This window comes from Ranitomeya imitator, chromosome 6, assembly GCF_032444005.1.
Source record: "Ranitomeya imitator isolate aRanImi1 chromosome 6, aRanImi1.pri, whole genome shotgun sequence".
In the NCBI taxonomy this organism is placed as follows: Eukaryota; Metazoa; Chordata; class Amphibia; order Anura; family Dendrobatidae; genus Ranitomeya; species Ranitomeya imitator.
In genome coordinates, this window is record NC_091287.1 from 304,905,066 (window position 1) to 304,921,363 (window position 16,298).

The 16,298-nt window shown below is 45.6% G+C and overlaps 1 protein-coding gene across 2 annotated transcripts in view; it reads right to left on the reverse strand.

Annotated features, from left to right (window-relative positions):
* The window catches only part of FARS2 (phenylalanyl-tRNA synthetase 2, mitochondrial), a 616,855-nt gene that overhangs the window by 568,050 nt on the left and 32,507 nt on the right, over positions 1-16,298 (reverse strand). The window lies entirely within an intron of this gene.

Below are 16,298 nucleotides of genomic sequence, written 5' to 3' on the forward strand. Positions count from 1 at the left end.
ATGTTTAGGCACATCAGGGGCTCTCCAAACGCGACATGGCGTCCCATCTCAATTCCAGTCAATTTTGCATTGAAAAGTGAAATGGCGCTCCTTCCCTTCTGAGCTTTGCCATGCGCCCGAACAGTGGTTTACCCCTACATATGGAGTATCAGCGTACTCAGAACAAATTGTACCACAACTTTTGGGGTCCAATTTCTCCTATTACCCTTGGTAAAATAAAACAAATTGGACTGAAGTAAATTTTTAGTGAAAAAAAGTTAAATGTTCATTTTGTTTTAAACATTCCAAAAATTCCTGTGAAATACCTGAAGGGTTAATAAACTTCTTGAATTTGGTTTTGAGCACCTTGAGGGGTGCAGTTTTTAGAATGGTGTCACACTTGGGTATTTTCTATCATATAGACCCCTCAAAATGACTTCAAATGAGATTTGGTCCCTAAAAATAAATGGTGTTGTAAAAATGAGAAATTGCTGGTCAACTTTTAACCCTTATAACTCCCTAACTAAAAAAAAAAATTTGGTTCCAAAATTGCGCTGATGTAAAGTAGACATGTGGGAAATGTTACTTATTAAGTATTTTGTGTGACATAGCTCTGTAATTTAAGGGCATAAAAGTTCAAAGTTGGAAAATAGCGAAATTTTCAAGATTTTCACCAAATTTCCATTTTTTCACAAATAAACGCAGGTAATATCAAAATTTTTTACCACTATCATGAAGCCCAATAAGTAACGAGAAAACAATGTCAGAACCATCAGGATCCGTTGAAGCGTTCCAGAGTTATAACCTCATAAAGGGACAGTGGTCAGAATTGTAAAAATTGGCCCGGTCATTAACGTGCAAACCACCCTTGGGGGTAAAGGGGTTAAGAGGGGATATCTACTACTGGACAACCCATCATTACATTTTGCCTAAAATGCTTCGGTCAACAGCAAAAGCGTTTTGGCTCAAAAATACTGGTTAAAACCCTGAATCCTGGTTCAACTCATGCCAAAGGACCAGAAGGCCTTCACCACCTCTCAGCAACTCTTCATCATTACTGGACAACACATGCCTAATCAATTCAGCGCTATGCGAAAAATTCTAGCAATTCCATTACAACAATGCTGGTGCTGTAGTTCTCAATGGGTGATCGTTGTGTAAAGTGACAGCTGGTTAATATTTCATCAACACTGCAGACAGTTAGCATCGACTGATTGATTGCAGCAGTCTCATAATACAACCATCTTTCTATTTTCTGTGGGGCACTGTATTAAGAGTTTTCCAGTAGAGGTCATCCCTTTAAAGGGAATCTGCCACTATGTTTTTGCTATGTAAGCTGACAGCAACATGATGGAGGGGTTGAGACCTTGATAAAAGTGATGTGTCACTCACTTTTCTGCATGCTGTTTTTGACACAATCCAAGTTTTCTCTGATGCAAATCTAGGAGTGCTGAAAAAAGCTGAGCCTTAAATAACCCCGCCCATACCACTGGTCAGCCACTTCCTATGTTCACTTTGCATGCATAGAAAGCTGCTAATCAGCAGTGGGGGCGGGGCTTGAAAAGAGCAGCAGGACTAGGAGACACTAGACTTGCAGTCCTGTAGTGATAACCTCCTGCTGCTAAAACACTTCTTTTATTGAAACCTTAACACACATCCTAGTACGTGACACATTGCTGGAATCAAGCTCTCAGCCCCTACATCATGCTGCTCTTGGATTTTATACAAAATATTGATGGCAGATTCCCTTTAAGAGTAAACAAAGTTTCTGAAGCAGACTGATGTGCTCTTCTGCACGTGAAGGTGGAGTCTATTCCTAGTATACTTTGCTTTAGGATTACCCGGCATCAATAACACAGAATTCCAATAACAGTACACCATATTACAGAAATTTGCAAATCACCTTCCAAACCTCTGACGTAAATAGTGATTGTAAACCAGCAAACCGGTATTGGAATTCTAAATGTAACGCGGTTGTATTATACATAAGGCAAGAAAGGCAGAACGGCATACTGGTACCAATGGAGATGAGAAAAATCTGCTGATGACAGACATCTGCAGTATTGACAGCCTATGTACCACTAATAAAAGGATTTCTCATAAGTGAAGGGCTCTACGATCAGCAATAACTTGGAAAGGAAAGGCATTGCTGGCAGCACCATCTAATGGGCATATCGAAAGGCAATGTTTACAAATTCCGAACTAATGTCAGATGATTAGGAATCGCGTTGTAAGAAGTCAAATGTCCCAAGTTCCTGTTTCAAACTTCCCTCACTGCTAACATTGCCATTAGCATGATAATAACCAGCTAAACTATCATTCTCACATTTTATTGCTTTGCCATCAAACTTCTGACAGTGAACAATTCATTCAGACTAGTCTCAAAAGGCATATGAATGACACCCAGTAATCTGTTACTAAGCAGCTAACAAACGCTAATGAGGCTTGGATTGGAAATCAATGTCACAACACTATCTTGGTTCAATGAAACAGAAAATGTAAGGTGTATGATCAATTTCCTTCACCTCTGTCACACGGTGACATGAGGATGTAACGATCTGCTTCATCAATGAGGGGAGACCTCTTTGATCAATTTGCGTCGAGTAATTTGCAGAATAATTATGGCGGTCATTTAAAGATTCTACTAAAGCCACTAATGGCAAATCTAAGAGTGAGAAAATAATAAGAGGCTCGAATTATGGTCAATACGCTCATAAAAGACAGTTTATATAGTCAGCACACTCTCTTTACCGCCCTGGTACTATGATGCTGCCATTCTCCCCAAGCGGGTCAATTCTCTGCAATTTCATTCAGAAGCTTCGCGCAAATTAATTTTCATGGTGGGAAGAAGACATCTAGGTAGTCTAGAGAAGTGGGGAAGAATTCATCATCAGAGACATTATTTTTCATATCAGTGGAACAATTTCAGATAAATTTATCAAAAGGCGGATGAGGAATAGTACATTCGTAACACGAGTTACGGTTTCTATTTGTAAGTGGGAAAAGTACTCATGTTATACCTCCCTTTCCCTGAAATTGTAGAGAAACAAGAGTCTTTTATAAACATCACAATTTGTTTGAGTTGAGCGACTTTTACTTTTTTAGGATCGAGTCGGGTTTCGGCGATCAGCCGATTATTGCGAAAAGTCGTGGATCGACCGAAACACGAAACCCAATGCAAGTCAATGGGGAATTAAAGTAGGCAGTGAGTGGAGGACAGGAAAACACCTACAGTGCCCATTTTTATGCCAAAAACATCAACTCTTATTTCTTAAGCTTGTCAATCTTAATTTACTTTATAATAATAGTTAGGCATTGAAAGCAGGGAGCCATTTGGCTAAAGTTGTGGGGGGTAGGGCTGGCTCAAGATTTTAGTGGGCCCAGGAAACGCGGACTACGTCACGGCGGTGGAGCAGGGAGAGGTAAGTATTTAATCTTTGCAAGTGCTGTGATCCTGAGCAAGCAGGGGGAGCCCACTCGTTGGCATTGGCACTGGCACAGGGCCCTTCAAAGTATGGCGGTGTGCTTGACGGCGGGGGCGCCTCCCACCGGCAGAGACACTTTTGCGTACTATGAGGGGCCCTGTGCCAGTGACGTCGCCAACGAGTATGCCCCCCCATCTGATGAAGGAACCTGCACTTTCATCTGCACCTTCCCCTTTGTCCCCGTGTAAGGTGGTATAGTATGCGGGAAGGGGAACCTGACTTTCAGCAGGGTCAGATTCTGGCTGTGTAGAGTGCAAGGGGAATGTAGTGGTCTGGGTCAATGTACCAGCAGACTCATGTAGCAGTGGCTGGCCAATGGGCAGGATGAGGAGGAAACACAGATATAGTCCCAAAGAATAAAGTAGGCTAAATGCAGTTAAAAATTGGTAAAAGGACTAAACAGGCGGCATAGCTTTGTTCAGTGGCGAAAAACTGTAATGAGTGGCAGACAGTTAGTAGGCCCAAGTAATAAAGTGGGCCAAAGGAAGTTCAAAATTGGTAAAAGGAGTAAACAGGCGGCACAGCTTTGTTCAGTGGAGGAGAACACCAAGCAGCGGCAGACACCGTTAGTACGCCCAACCAAACCAGTAGCCCAAATGCAGTGTAATATCTGATATAGCCAGAAAGCCAGAAGATTGAAGCTCAGCTTTGTAAAGTGGAGGAGAACACCAAGCAGCGGCAGACACCATTACTACGCCCAACCAAACCAGTAGCCCAAATGCAGTGTAATATGTGATGTAGGCCGAAAGCCTGAAGATTGAAGCTCACCTTTGTAAAGTGGAGGAGAACACCAAGCAGCGGCAGACACCGTTAGTACGCCCAAACAAACCAGTAGCCCAAATGCAGTGTAATATGTGATGTAGGCCGAAAGCCTGAAGATTGAAGCTCAGCTTTGTAAAGTGGAGGAGAACACCAAGCAGCGGAAGACACCGTTAGTACGCCCAAACAAACCAGTAGCCCAAATGCAGTGTAATATGTGATGTAGGCCGAAAGCCTGAAGATTGAAGCTCAGCTTTGTAAAGTGGAGGAGAACACCAAGCAGCGGCAGACAACGTTAGTATGCCCAACCAAACCAGTAGCCCAAATGCAGTGTAATATGTGATGTAGGCCGAAAGCCTGAAGATTGAAGCTCAGCTTTGTAAAGTGGAGGAGAACACCAAGCAGCGGCAGACAACGTTAGTACGCCCAACCAAACCAGTAGCCCAAATGCAGTGTAATATCTGATGTAGGCCGAAAGCCTGAAGATTGAAGCTCAACTTTGTGAAGTGGAGGAGAACACCAAGCAGCCGCAGACACCATTAGTACGCCCAACCAAACCAGTAGCCCAAATTCAGTGTAATATGTGATTTAGGCCGAAAGCCTGAAGATTGAAGCTCAGCTTTGTAAAGTGGAGGAGAACACCAAGCAGCGGCAGACAACGTTAGTACGCCCAACCAAACCAGTAGCCCAAATGCAGTGTAATATCTGATGTAGGCCGAAAGCCTGAAGATTGAAGCTCAGCTTTGTACAGTTGAGAAAAGCAAGCAGCGGCATACACCGTTAGTACGCCCAACCAAACCAGTAGCCCAAATGCAGTGTAATATCTGATATAGCCAGAAAGCTTGAAGATTGAAGCTCAGCTTTGTAAAGTGGAGGAGAACACCAAGCAGCGGCAGACACCATTAGTACGCCCAACCAAACCACTAGCCCAAATGCAGTGTAATATGTGATGTAGGCCGAAAGCCTAAAGATTGAAGCTCAGCTTTGTAAAGTGGAGGAGAACACCAAGCAGCAGCAGACACCGTTAGTACGCCCAACCAAACCAGTAGCCCAAATGCAGTGTAATATGTGATGTAGGCCGAAAGCCTGAAGATTGAAGCTCAGCTTTGTAAAGTGGAGGAGAACACCAAGCAGCGGCAGACAACGTTAGTATGCCCAACCAAACCAGTAGCCCAAATGCAGTGTAATATGTAACGTAGGCCGAAAGCCTGAAGATTGAAGCTCAGCTTTGTAAAGTGGAGGAGAACACCAAGCAGCCGCAGACACCATTAGTACGCCCAACCAAACCAGTAGCCCAAATTCAGTGTAATATGTGATTTAGGCCGAAAGCCTGAAGATTAAAGCTCAGCTTTGTAAAGTGGAGGAGAACACCAAGCAGCGGCAGACAACGTTAGTACGCCCAACCAAACCAGTAGCCCAAATTCAGTGTAATATCTGATGCAGGCCGAAAGCCTGAAGATTGAAGCTCAGCTTTGTACAGTTGAGAAAAGCAAGCAGCGGCAGACACCGTTAGTACGCTGTTATGACCTGGTGGTCAGGACAATAATGGACCTAGTGGTTAAGAGCACACGGAATGACCTGGTGGTTATTGATAATAAAGGACGAGCTCTGGGACGTGGGAACTCGGCTGACCGCAATCTCTAATCCTATCACACACACTAGAAATAGCCGTGGATTGCTCCTAACGCTCCCTATGCAACTCGGCACAACCTAAGAAACTAGCTAGCCCTGAAGATAGAAAAATAAAGCCTACCTTGCCTCAGAGAAATTCCCCAAAGGAAAAGGCAGCCCCCCACATATAATGACTGTGAGTAAAGATGAAAATACAAACACAGAGATGAAATAGATTTAGCAAAGTGAGGCCCGACTTACTGAACACACCGAGGATAGGAAAGGTAGCTTTGCGGTCAGCACAAAAACCTACAAAAAGACCACGCAGAGGGCGCAAAAAGACCCTCCGCACCGACTCACGGTGCGGAGGCGCTCCCTCTGCGTCCCAGAGCTTCCAGCAAGCAAGATAACAACAAAATAGCAAGCTGCACAGAAAAATAGCAAACCAGAGAAAAACAGGCAGGCACTTAGCTTCTATAGTGAAGACAGGTCACAAGAACGATCCAGGAGTGAACAAGACCAATACTGGAACATTGACAGGTGGCCTGGAGCAAAGATCTAAGTGGAGTTAAATAGAGCAGCCAGCTAACGAATTAACCTCGTCACCTGTGGAAGGAAACTCAGAAACACCCACAGCCACCAGAGGAATTCCATAGATAGAACCGGCCGAAGTACCATTCATGACCACAGGAGGGAGCCTGACAACAGAATTCACAACAGTACGCCCAACCAAACCAGTAGCCCAAATGCAGTATAATATTATCTGATATAGCCCAAAAGCCTGAAGATTGAAGCTCAGCTTTGTAAAGTGGAGGAGAACACCAAGCAGCGGCAGACACCGCTAGTAGGCCCAACCAAACAAGTAGGCCAAATGCAGTTTAATATTTGATATAGGCTGAAAGCTTGTAAATTTAAGATCACCTTTATTCTGTGGAAAACACCAAGCTGTGGCACACACCATTTGTAGGCCCAACCAAAGAAGTAGGCCAAATGCAGTTAAATATCTGACACCGGATGAAAATTGAGGCTCAGCTTTGTTCACTGGAGAACAACAGTAATGGGAGGCAGACACAGTTAGTAGGCTTTAATAAGTAAGTAGGCAAAATGCAGTTCAAAATAGGTAAGTGGAGTACACAGGCGGCATAGCTTTGTTCAGCCGAGGACAACTGTAATAAGTGGCTCAGAGAGACAGAGTAGGCCCACAATTAAAAAAGGTGGCTAATTGCATTTCAGAGTTGGTACGAGGAGTACACAGGCGGCATAGCGTGGTTAAGTGGAGGAGGACAAGTGTAATTAGTGGCTTTGACACACTGAGTAGGCCTAAAATAAAATATAAGGCTATATTCTGGGTTCAGCGGTGGAGGACAACTGTTGTGAGAGTCTGACACAGTTACTAGGACAAAATAAGTAAGTAGGCTAAATGCTGTTCTAAACTGGTCAGAAGAGTACACAGGCGGCATAGCTTGGTCCAGCGGAGGACAACTGTAATAAGTGGCTCAGACAGACACAGTAGGCCTAAAATAAAAAAGTAGCCTAATGTCTGTTCAAAATTAGTTTGAGTAGAACACAGGCGGCATAGCTTTGTAAAGCAGAGGACAGTTGTAATGTGTGGAACAGACAGACAGACATACAGACAGACAGAGGCCTAAAATTAAAAAAGGTGCCTTCATGCAGTTCAAAACTGCTACCAGTACTTACCCGGCAGCCTAGCTTGTTTCAGGGGGGGAGAGTTGTAATGTGTGGCGCAGACAGACAGAGGCCTAAAATCAAAAAAGTAGGCTAATGTCTGTTCAAAATTAGTTTGAGTAGTAGACAGGCAGCATAGCTTTGTAAAGCGGAGGACAGTTGTAATGTGTGGCACAGACAGACAGACATACAGACAGACAGAGGCCTAAAATTAAAAACGGTGGCTTCATGCAGTTCAAAACTGCTACCAGGACTAACCAGGCGGCCTGGCTTGTTTCAGGGGGGGGGAGAGTTGTAATGTGTGGTGCAGACAGACAGACAGACAGAGGCGTAAAATAAAAAAGGTGGCAAAATACAGTTCAAAACTGCAACCAGGACTAACCAGGTGGCCTAGCTTGTTTCAGAGGGGGAGAGTTGTAATGTGTGGCGCAGACCGACAGACAGAGGCCTAAAATAAAAAAAAGTAGGCTAATGTCTGTTCAAAATTAGTTTGAGTAGTACACAGGCGGCATAGCTTTGTAAAGCGGAGGACAGTTGTAATGTGTGGCACAGACAGACAGACATACAGACAGACAGAGGCCTAAAATTAAAAACGGTGGCTTCATGCAGTTCAAAACTGCTACCAGGACTAACCAGGCAGCCTAGCTTGTTTCAGAGGGGGAGAGTTGTAATGTCTGGCGCAGACAGACAGACAGACAGACAGAGGCCTAAAATAAAAAAAGGTGGCTAAATGCAGTTCACAATTGGTAACAGGATTACTCAGGTGGCACAGCTTTGTTCAGCGGAGGACAACTGTTATAAGTGGCTGACACAGTTAGTAGGCCAAAATACTAAAGTTGGCTAAATGTCAGCCAATGAATTAGTCATAAATAAACTGGTGTCATAGTGAGGTACAGGGGTGGGCTCCTCTGCAGAGTTGCAGACAGTGTGAGTTGGCGCAAAGCATTAAGGGGTCTAAATGGAGGCCAGGCCTGTATATTTATCTATCATCTATCATTGCAACAAATTTGTAATGGCAGTGCCATTTAAGGATTTAACAGCACAGACTACACAGTGGTGGGGCAGGTAAGTTTTGCAAGTGGTAGAGCACAGTTCGAGCTGCGGGGGAACACTCTCTCGTGGGCGGCGGTACTGGCACAGGGCACCTCATATTACGACGGTGTGTCTGACATTGGTTGTGCACCACCACCGTCAGACACAATTCATTGTACTATGTGGGACCCTGTGCCAGTGCCGTCGCCCAAGAGTGGGCACACACACCTGTCCAGGCAAACGGCACTCGCACGGGTGCTTGCGCCAAGTTGTGACCACGGACTTGTGGGGGGAGTCAGCCCATTCAGGGGGGTATAAAAATGGCTTATGGTGGACATTCGGCACCTGCAAATGGCGGAATTGGAGCAGTCAGTGAGAGGAGGCCAAATACAAGCAATTTTTCAGGCAAGCTACGTGTCTGCAGGTGAAGGTGGGGCAAAATAATTCGAAATTCATGATTGGTTCATTTTAATGAAGGTTAGATCATCAACATTTCGGGGAGCCAGTCGTGTCCTTTTTTCGGTCAGTATTGAACCAGCAGCACTGAAGACTCTTTCTGAGAGCACACTAGAAGCTAGGCAAGCGAGCTCCTGTAATGCATATTCTGCCAATTCGGGTCAGGTGTCTAGTTTAGATGCCAAGTAATCAAAGAGGAATGACCTGTGAGGGAGAACATCGATAATGGCGGAAAAATAGTTGGTAACCATACTGGACAAATGCTGTCTCCTGTCACTTTGCATCGATGCAGCAGTACCCGTCGTGTCTGCGGTCATTGCGAAATCACTCCACAACCTGGTCATAAATCCCCTCTGTCCAACGCCACTTCGGCTTTGTGCACCTCTAACACCTCTGCCATGTTGCCCCCTACAGCTCGTGGGAGAACCATCAGCGCCGCTGTGTGCTGGGAATGTCAAAACCAAACAGTCTACAAGAGTTGCTTGTTTGGTAGCCAATATTTGCTCAAGGTTCTCATGTGGCATGATACTTTGTAATTTGCCTTTGTATCGTGGATCCAGGAGGCATGCTAACCAGTAATCGTCATCGGTCATCATTTTGATAATGCGGGGGTCCCATTTTAGGATACGCAAGGCATACTCTGCCATGTGGGCCAAAATTCCAGGTGTCAATTCACTGCTTGTGCTGGGTTGAGAAGCACTTTTTTGAAAATCTACATCACTTGTGGCCCGCAAAAACACTGTACCTGACCTTGCAATGCCACCAGTTTCTATTGCCCCCTGTGAAGCATCCTCCTCCCATAAGTATTAATCCCCATCATCCTCCTCCTCCTCTTCGTCCGCCACCTCATTCAGGATAGTTCGCTGAGCAGACAAGGGCTGACTGTCATAAAGGCTTCCCTCCTCCTCGGCCGCAGACGCCTGCTCCTTGATGTGCGTCAAACGTTGCATCAGCAGACGCATTAGTGGGATGCTCATGCTTATGAAGGCGTCATCCGCACTGACCAGCCGTTTGCATTCCTCAAAACATTGAAGGACTTCACAGAGGTCTTGGAGCTTCGACCACTGCACACCAGACAACTCCATCCAACTGCCTGCCCGTGTATGTGTATCCTCCCACAAATACATGACAGCACGCCTCGGTTTGCACAGCCTCTGAAGCATGTGCAGTGTGGAGTTCCACCATGTCGCCACGTCGATTATTCGGCGGTGCTGGGGAAGATTCAGCGATCGCTGATGGTTAGGCATACGGCTGGAGTGTACGGGTGACCAGCGGATGTGCGAGCAAAGTCTGCGCACCCTCAGGAGCAGGGCTGGTAAATCTGGGTAGTTTTTGAGGAAGCACTGCACCACCAGGTTCAATGTGTGAGCCAGGCAAGGTATGTGTTTCAGTTCTGAAAGGGCTATGGCAGCCATAAAATTCCTTCCATTATCACGGACTACCTTGCCTGCCTCAAGATGTACACTGCCCAGCCATGACTGAGTTTCTTGCTGCAAGTACTCGGCCAGTGCTTCCGCGGTGTGTCTGTTGTCGCCCAAACACTTCATTTGCAGCACAGCCTGTTGACGCTTCCCACTAGCTGATCTATAATGGGACACCACGGGTGCAACACTGGCAGCTGCGGATGGAGTGATCGTGCGACTGCGCTCTGTGGACGAGCTTTCGCTTCTGGAGGAGGAGGAGCAAACGCCTACAGCCAACTGTTTCCTAGACCGTTGGCTAGGCAGAACTGTGCCAGTATTGTTGTCCCCTGTGGACCCTGCATCCACCACATAAACCCAGTGTGCGGTAATGGACACGTAACGTCCCTGGCCATGCCTACTGGTCCATGCATCTGTTGTGAGGTGCGCCTTTCTACTGACCGATTGACTTATTGCATGGACAATGCGTTATTTGACATGTTGGTGGAGTGCTAGGATGGCTTTTCTCGCAAAGAAGTGTCGACTGGGTAGGTCATAGCGTGGTACTGCGTAGGCCATCAGGGCTTTGAAAGCTTCGCTTTCAACCAAACGGTAGGGCATCATCTCTAACGAGATTAGTCGAGCAATGTAGCTGTTCAAACCCTGTGTACACGGATGAAAGGAAGAGTACTTTCTTTTCCTATCGAGAGTCTTTTAGTCTGAGCTGGACTGGAGAGCTGCATATGGTGGAAATAGCGGGGGGGGGGGGGGGGTGGACATGGCAGATTGAGAGAGGCTTGGCGATGGTATTCTTGATGTGGGCCTACCTACAGTGTTTCCAACCAAGAACCTTGCGATTCCCTGACTGCTTTGGCCTTACGACAATACCTCCACATTTGCTACTGGTAGTGTCATAACCGGTGGGCTTCCAGTTAGGGAAGCAATGTTGCGTTGCTGACTAGCTTCAATATGAGCAGGTGCACCAATGGTAGGGGACGTTTGGTAGTTAGTCCATGCTTCCAAGTGCCTGCTGGTTAGATGTCTACGCATGCACGTTGTATTTAAATTTTGAACATTCTTCCCTCTGCTAAAGGTCTTGGAGCATTTCTTACATATAACTTTGGACTGATCATTCGGATCTTGGTTAAAAAATTGCCACACTGCACTCGTCCTACTATGGAATACCTTTTCAGGCTTTGCACACCATGCTACTGCCACTGGATTGCAACGCTCTCCTACACCTGTTGTGGTTTTTGACACACGTTTTGGGCCTGATGCGGGCCTGCCAGATGACAACTTTTGCGATGTAGATGGCTGCTGCAGATCATCCTCCTCGGCTTCTGAGCTCCAGGCTGCGGCACCCTCTTCCCCCAATGGCTGCCAATCTGGGTCAACAACTGGGTCATCTATCACCTCCTCTTCAATGTCATGTGCACCGTCCTCTGTGTCACCGTGTAAGGTGCTATAGAGTTCGGGACTGGGCACCATAGTCAGACACACACAGGGTCAGATTCGGGCTCAGTACACTGCGAGGGCAAAGTTGTGATCTGAGTCAATGGAACAACATAATAATCAAGCAGTGGCTGTGTATCTGTACATTCCATGTCCGATTCTTCCTATAATGGGCTTTTAACAATTTCCCTCTCTAACCCAGGCACAGTATGTGTAAAGAGCTCCACGGAGTAAAGTGTAGTGTTGCCTGCCGCATCCTTCACTTTTATTTTGGGTGAAGGACACAAGGAAACAACTTTTTCCGGACCTGGAGCATCCACTGACGACTCGCTGGTTTTAGATTTCGAAGCTTCTGAAGAGGAGGTGAAGGAGTTGGAGGCTGAGTCAGCAAGGAAAGCCAAAGCTTGTTCCTGCTGCTCCGGCCTTAAAAGCTGTTTTCCTACTCCCAGAGAAGGGAGCCTTCGAGGCCTTGTGTAGCCAGACGATGACACTGCCTCTACACCTCGAGCATTTGGTGCTATCTTGCTTTTCCCAGTACCACCAGATGCTCCACTACCACCACCACCATCAGTACCAGCTGGCAACGACCGCCCACGGCCTCTTCCACCAGACTTCCTCATTTTTGCGGAAATGTTACCAAAATAACAAGCGTTATATGCTACTGTTGCACAAGGTAGAAGGTGTATATTAACTATTGGAGAATTTATATCTCCCTTTTTTGGCGGGAAGACAGCAGGAAATAACAGGCCCTGTGTATTACACCACACAATGGACAAGGCAGAACGTGGCTAGCAGATATACGCCAAACAGAACTCACGTAGATCCACTTAGTGGCAATGTAAAGCTCCCTTTTGGGGGGGGGACGGGAGACTGCAGGAAAAAAAAAAGGCACTGTGTATTACACCACACAATGGACACGGCAGAACGTGGCTGCCAGATATATCAAAAAATACAACGGCTGGAGTAGAATTTCAGTCGCCCTACAATGATTAAAGGGACACTGTCACCTGGATTTGGAGGGAACAATCTTCAGCCATGGAGGCGGGGTTTTGGGGTTTTTGATTCACCCTTTCCTTACCCGCTGGCTGCATGCTGGCTGCAATATTGGATTGAAGTTCATTCTCTGTCCTCCATAGTACACGCCTGCGCAAGGCAAGATTGCCTTGTACTATGGAGGACAGAGAATGAACTTCAATCCAATATTGCAGCCAGCATGCAGCCAGCGGGTAAGGAAAGGGTGAATCAAACACCCAAAAACCCCACCTCCATGGCTAAAGATTGTTCCCTCCAAATTCAGGTGACAGTGTCCCTTTAAAGGACAAGTATGGCAGCAATAAAAAGGGCTGCTGCACAGTGCACACAAAAGACTGTGGAGAAAGAAAAAACAGAACTGTGCAGAAAGAAGCAACAGGATTTTTGCTTTGAAAAAAGCAGTTGGTTTGCACAGCGGCATACACACAGCAATGCAGCTATCAGGGAGCCTTAGAATGCAGCCTTAGAAGCTACATAGCTGATGCACCCAAAAAAAACACTGTTCCTGCAAAGAAAAGGTGGTGTTGGACAGTGGAAATCGCTACAGCACAAGCGGTTTGGGGGTTAATCTTCCCTCTCTAAATATATCCCTGCTTCTGACGAAGCTGCAGCAACCTCTCCCTATGCTCAGATCGGCAGAAGTAAGATGGCGGTCGGCGTGCACGCCCCTTTATAGCCTCTGTGCCGCCGCAGAAAGCAAGCCAATCACTGTAATGCCCTTCTCTAAGATGGTGGGGACCGAGACCTATTTCATCACGCTGCCCACACTCTGCATGCACCTTCATTGGCTGAGAAATGGAGCTTAAAGCGTCATACGAAATGTGACTTTGGCGCGCAGATCGCCGACCTCATGGCCGATCCCACTGTGGGATCGGGTCGGGTTTCACGAAACCTGACTTTGCCAAAAGTCGGCGATTTCTGATATTGATCAATCCGTTTCGCTCAACCCTAATCACAATTCCTAAATTTGTCAGTAATCTTCAAGAAAATCTATCAGTAAAATCAATTCCCTTAAAAAAGTACAGTATTAATGGATATGTGGGTCTTTAAAATGTAAATCCTTCAACACCTTTATATCATACTAGATGGTGGCCCGATTCTAACGCATCGGGTATTCTAGAATATGCATGTCCACGTAGTATATTGCCCAGCGACGTAGTATATTGGCCAGCCACGTACTATATTGCCCAGCCACGTAGTATATTGCCCAGCCACGTAGTATATTGCCCAGTCACGTAGTATATTGCCCAGTCACGTAGTATATTGCCCAGTCACGTAGTATATTGCCCAGCCACGTAGTATATTGCCCAGCGACGTAGTATATTGCCTAGTCACGTAGTATATTGCCCAGCCACGTAGTATATTGCCCAGCCACGTAGTATACTGCACAGCCCACGTAGTATATTGCCCAGTCACGTAGTATATTGCACAGCGATGGAGTACAGTTAGGTCCATATATATTTGGACAGAGACAAAATTTTTCTAATTTTGGTTACAGACATTACCACAATTAATTTTAAACAAAACTATTCAGATGCAGTTGAAGTTCAGACCTTCAGCTTTCATTTGAGGGTATCCACATTAAAATTGGATGAAGGGTTTAGGAGTTTCAGGTCCTTAACATGTGCCACCCTGTTTTTAAAAGGACCCAAAGTTATTGGACAGATTCAATAATTTTAAATAAAATGTTCATTTTTAGTACTTGGTTGAAAACCCTTTGTTGGCAATGACTGCCTGAAGTCTTGAACTCATGGACATCACCAGACGCTGTGTTTCCTCCTTTTTGATGCTCGGCCAGGCCTTCACTGCGGTGGTTTTCAGTTTTGGGCCTTTCTGTCTGAAGTTTAGTCTTTAACAAGTAAAATGCATGCTCAATTGGGTTGAGATCAGGTGACTGACTTGGCCATTCAAGAATATTCCACTTCTTTGCTTTAATAAAGTCCTGGGTTGCTTTGGCTTTATGTTTTGGGTCATTGTCCATCTGTAGTATGAAACGATGACCAATCAGTTTGGCTGCATTTGGCTGGATCTGAGCACACAGTATGACTCTGAACACCTCAGAATTAATTTGGCTGCTTCCGTCCTGTGTCACATCATAAATAAACACTAGTGACCCAGTGCCACTGGCAGCCATGCATGCCCAAGCCATCACACTGCCTCTGTCGTGGTTTACAGATGATGTGGTATGCTTTGGATCAGGAGCTGTACCACGCCTTCGCCATACTTTTCTCTTCCAATTATTCTGGTAGAGATTGATCTTGGTTTCATCTGTCCAAAGAATGTTCTTCCAGAACTGTGCTGGCTTTTTTAGATGTTTGTTAGCAAAGTGCAGTGTAGCCTTTTTATTCTTGATGCTTATGAGTGGCTTGCACCGTGCAGTGAACCCTCTGTATTAACTTTCATGCAGTCTTCTCTTTATGGTAGATTTGGATATTGATATGCCTAGCTCCTGGAGAGTGTTGTTCACTTGGTTGGCTGTTGTCAAGGGGTTTCTCTTCACCATGGAGATTATTCTGTGATCATCCACCACTGTTGTCTTCCGTGGGCGCCCAGGTCTTTTTACATTGATGAGTTCACCAGTGCATTCTTTCTTTCTCAGGATGTACCAAACTGTAAATTTTGCCACTCCTAATATTGTAGCAATTTCTCGGATGGGTTTTTTCTGTTTTCGCAGCTTAATGATGGCTTGTTTCACCTGCATGGAGAGTTCCTTTGACCGCATGTTTACTTCAGAGCAAAACCTTCCAAATGCAAGCACCACAACTCAAATCAACTCCAGGCCTTTTATCTGCTTAATTGAGAATTACATAACGAAGGGATTGCCCACACCTGTCCATGAAATAGCCTTGGAGTCAATTGTCCAATTACTTTTGGTCCCTTTAAAAACAGGGTGGCACATGTTAAGGAGCTGAAACTCCTAAACCCTTCATCCAATTTTAATGTGGATACCCTCAAATGAAAGCTGAAAGTCTGAACTTCAACTGCATCTGAATTGTTTTGTTTAAAATTCATTGTGGTAATGTCTGTAACCAAAATTAGAAAAATGTTGTCTCTGTCCAAATATATATGGACCTAACTGTATATTGCACAGCGACGGAGTATATTGTCCAGCCACATAGTATATTGCCCAGGCACGATAGTATATTGCCCAGGCACTTAGTATATTGCCTAGCCACATAGTATATTGCACAGCGACGGAGTATACAGCACAGAGCCACGTAGTATAGAGACTTAAAAAAATAAACATATACTCACCTTCCGAAGGCCCGTTGAAGTCCTGCTATACTCACCATCCGCCACCTTTCCTGCTCCTCGCGATGCTCCCGGGATCGCTCCATTGCAAGCGTCAGCTTCCGGTCCCAGGGCTGGTATGAGCAGGACCTGTGATGACGTCGCGGTCACATGA